Below are 4,367 nucleotides of genomic sequence, written 5' to 3'. Positions count from 1 at the left end.
TAGGAAAAATCTAAAATTGGACCCAAAATAAATAGAACTATGAGCTTTTGACAGTTCTCCTTGTGATTGGATTACTAAATATTATTATTTCTATTCATAGTTTACATCCCTTCTGCTAGAACTGTCATTATAGGAAACAAAAACACTACAAAAACCCTTTGAAATGAGCTTGAGCAAATTCTCTAAATAGGTAAGCATCTTCTCATCTCAATTCTTTTCTAAAAGGTCAGCTAACTTTACCTTTTTAAATTGTTGATATTTAAATCCACTATTTCTTTAATGTTTAGTTACTTCTCAAACCTTGCCAAATTTTTACTACTGAACATCACTAAAAATGGCCTTCTCTGTCCCACTGTGGAGATGGAGACCCTGTCCCCCTCATTGGCAGCCCCGGGTTTTATCCATCCATTCATGGACATCATCTGACTCCCCAGGACCTGAGCCCGTGCACGGGAGCAAAGCCTGTGCCCTTCCTAAGTGTGACTGCCCAAGGCCAAGAGACACATCAGACCATGACTCCAAGGAGGGTGGCCCCTCATTAGTCTACTCAGAGTTGATGAGTTCCAAAACCTGCTCTTCCATGGACAGGTAACAAGAGAACAAGCCTCGCCCGTCCCTCCAGATAGTGGCACCTTGATAGAGCTCTTTGTCTAGGTCACTATTGTCTCACTGTGTGTCCAATCATTCTGAAGTCTCATTGACATACACCACTTAGGCATAGTTTTCCTTTCCAAGGCCCTAGAAATCTATTGTTTGTTCTGTTCCAGCCTCTCAGGCCAGAGCTGGGCAGAAGCCATCTCCATGGCTCCCTTCCTACCCACTGCATATAAACCAGGGCATTTAAGGAGAAGCACAGACCCACTTTAAGCAGACTCTTGAAGCTAAGTTTGATGTAGCAATGTCCTTGTCAGAGATCAGCTTTTCTTGTCCCTTTGTACACTAGTAACAAATTCTGCAACAGTAGCCCCAGAAAGCTCTTCTTTCTCCCTGCCCTGCCAATATTCCCTTGGATTGGGAGGTGCCTCTTTTAAGTCCTGCTGCAGCCACCCCAGGCGACTCTCTGTGCCTTTGATGGCCACCTGAATGTAGATTCCTGTCTATTTCAGCTGTGCTGTCTCTAAGGACTTCTCTAAAATGTTAAATGCTGAACTTTGGCCAGCATGAGGCCGTTTTATTTTGCTTTAGCCCAGACCCAAAATACTAAAGCACCTACAAAAGACATTCAGACTGTTTCAGAAATGAAAGCCATAAATAAAAAGTTTTAGAACAGTTTGCAGGAGAACAAGTTAGATCTTTACCGAGTCAGTTTGCACTTGTTTTTAGAAGAGGTATAAAGATAATGCAAACAGCACTCTGCCACATGAATGTTACAAAAGTCTCAGTCATTCCATTATTCAGTTTCTGAAACAGAGAGGAGAGGACTTTTAGCAGGATCCACCCACCCCACTTCACTTCCAAGACCAAGAGACACATCAGACCATGACTCCAAGGAGGGTGGCCCCTCATTAGTCTACTCAGAGTTGATGAGTTCCAAAACCTGCCCTTCCGAGGACAGGTAACAAGAGCACAAGCCTCGCCCGTCCCCCAGATAGTGGCACCCCCCTACTTATGAGATGAATATATTGATGCCAAGAGGAAAAAAACGTGAGAGCAAGATCCCATCTCCTGTCTCATGTGACAGTTCCTTCTTTATGTTCAGATATTGACTCTGCAAACATCAACAGATGTCAGCTGCTTGTTCCACAGTGAAAAATGCTTCCACAGGGACCAGGTGGCACACAGGTCATCAATCACTCTCATGGTTGTAATGGCTGCTCTTCCAAATCTTCACAAAACTTTGTCCCCTGGGAAAGAATCTATATGCACAGAGAACTCTCACTGAAAGAGAACTCATTGCATCCAAACATGTTGTGAAGACGTTAAATGATTCTTGGGGGACTGTGTGGGAACAGGAAGGGGCTTGAAAGCTCTTTGAAAGAAAAGGGTTTCCCTGTAATATTTTGTTAGCTGCCCTATTTGGAGAAAGAAAAGTTGGAAAGTAGTTTGCAGGAGGAAGCCTTCTTTTTCTGAAGCTGACTTGCTTGTCAACCTTACAGAAAAGGGAAACAAAGACTGAACAGTGGCATTTGTAGGTGACTTTCAAGGAAGGGGGATACCTTTCAGTTTCTGTTAGCATCTTCAGCCTCTTAAGATTTATATAGGGCATTATCATCTTTACCACCTAGCCAGGCTGGTCCATAAATCCCTTGTGATCTGGAATTATTATTATTTGATGTATTGTTGGAACTCTGGTTTTGTATTCCACTGCTGAGGAAGTTTGTGTCTATATAACCAGGAAGCAGAGCAAAGACTTGCTTTGTGGATAAAGGCTTTGTATATAAAACAAAACACACTATGCAGTTTTTTTTTTTATTGTATACAAATGGGATACATGTTGTTTCTCTGTTTGTACATGGAGTCAAGGCATACCATTCGTGTAATCATAAATTTACATAGGGCAATGATGTTTGATTCATTATTTTTTCCCTTCACCCCCACCCCTCCCACCCCTCTTTTCCCTCTATACAGTCCTTCTTTCCTCCATTCTTACCACCCTCCTTATCCCTAACCCTAGACCTAACCCTAACCCTAACGCTAACCCCTCCCACCCCCCATTATATGTCCTCATCCGCTTATCAACGAGATCATTCGTCCTTTAGTTTTTTGAGATTGGCTTATCTCACTTAGCATAATATTCTCCAATTTCATCCATTTGCCTGCAAGTGCCATAATTTTATCATTCTTCATTGCGGAGTAATATTAAAAATATGGAACGCTTCACGAATTTGCGTGTCATCCTTGCTCAGGGGCCATGCTAATCTTCTCTGTATTGTTCCAATTTTAGTATATGTGCTGCCGAAGCAAGCACCACTATGCAGTTTTGATGATATACTAACACATTCCAAATTTTTCTCTTTTCCTATATGTGATATTAACAATAAATGTGTTGGATAGTGGTAGTTTTTTTTTTTTTTTTTAGGACTTGCTTTAAATTTTTCAAATTCAACAAATGGTCAAAATATAATTAGATAAATTGGCAATACATATTTTCTCAGATGAAAGTTGTATGGCTAAGTAAATCTAGTTTCACTAAATTTCTCTAGGCAATTTAGTGAAATGCATCATTGCTAATTTGGGGATGACACTCATTTCTACTCTGTGCTAATACCCTTAGCACAGTTCTGTCTCTGGCCAGGACATGTTAGTGTGCCCAGATAGCGGCTTGGGCTCACATTCAGAACTTGGAAATAACCACTCACTGTGGTCTTTGCTTGGCTGAGCACTGAGAGTCCATCATGCAGCAGAGGGCGAGTATGTGATTGATGTACAGTTGACAGCAAGCATTACTTATGAGGTTTCAAAACTTCCAGTACTGGCTAGGACAGCTGATTTCGTTTATGGACTTTTTCGTATCACCTCTCATCTCCCTTTCATGTTTCCTGATTTAGTCTAAATTTGGAATAGTGTAGACAAAAGAGAGAAAGAAAGGGAATATGTCTAAGAATTGGATTGTGTTTTGACAAATTAATTCCCCCCGTTATTTGGGCTGCCTGTCTGACTTGCTACCTGGCTTCATTTCACAACGTGCTCTCAAGAGCAACTTATCAGGACAATCATTTTTAAAGACAAAATAGAGCATCATCTTCTATCAGGAGAAAGAAATGCTTGTCTCTCAAAGTTGCTTTCTCTATGGGAAAAGTAGTTGCATCCATTGCTTGAAGGGCCTGAGAGGATTAGGAAATTAATAACTTTTTATCCATACAAGAGAGAATGTGATTGTGAACAGCTTCACAATGCTTAATTTTGTGCAGTTTAAATGGAATCTAAACTGCCTGCAATAAATCAGTGCCACCTGTAGCTCATTATAGATGATCAAGAGGAACCTCTTCTGATTATCATTGCTACCAGATTCACAGCAAATGCTGCTACTGTCAAAAGAAGGAAATGGCCACCAACAAGGGTGAGGACAGCGTTGGGTAGTGGGTCATACACACCATACACTGAGGGCCTACTGGGTGCCACATACTTTAGCTCTATCTCACCAGAGCCCTATGGGAATCTTTGAAAGTCCAGTTTTGAAGCCAAATGACTGTGCTTTAGGCAGCGTGACTCAGGCTGTAATTTACCCTCTCTGTGCCTCAGTTTCTCATCTGTGAAATGGGGGTGATAATACTTATATCCACATTGCTCTCAGAAATTTGTCTATTATCACCACAGAGAGGAAACATGCTCAGAAATGATTAAGTAACTCACCAAGAACTACTCAGCATAGGTGGCAGAATGCCTGATTCCAAGGGCCATGTCCCCTTCTCTCCTTGGGCATTCTC

The 4,367-nt window shown here is 41.5% G+C and overlaps 1 non-coding gene across 1 annotated transcript; it reads right to left on the bottom strand.

Annotated features, from left to right (window-relative positions):
* Nucleotides 1-2,801: 2,801 nt before the first annotated feature.
* LOC124965875 (U6 spliceosomal RNA) lies at nt 2,802-2,908 on the bottom strand. The gene has a single exon (XR_007105260.1). It is a non-coding gene; the product is annotated as a U6 spliceosomal RNA (small nuclear RNA).
* Between the last annotated feature and the right edge of the window lie 1,459 nt (nt 2,909-4,367).

This window comes from Sciurus carolinensis, chromosome 15 (genome assembly GCF_902686445.1).
Source record: "Sciurus carolinensis chromosome 15, mSciCar1.2, whole genome shotgun sequence".
NCBI classification, from domain to species: Eukaryota; Metazoa; Chordata; class Mammalia; order Rodentia; family Sciuridae; genus Sciurus; species Sciurus carolinensis.
This window is presented reverse-complemented; position numbering and strand designations above follow the sequence as displayed.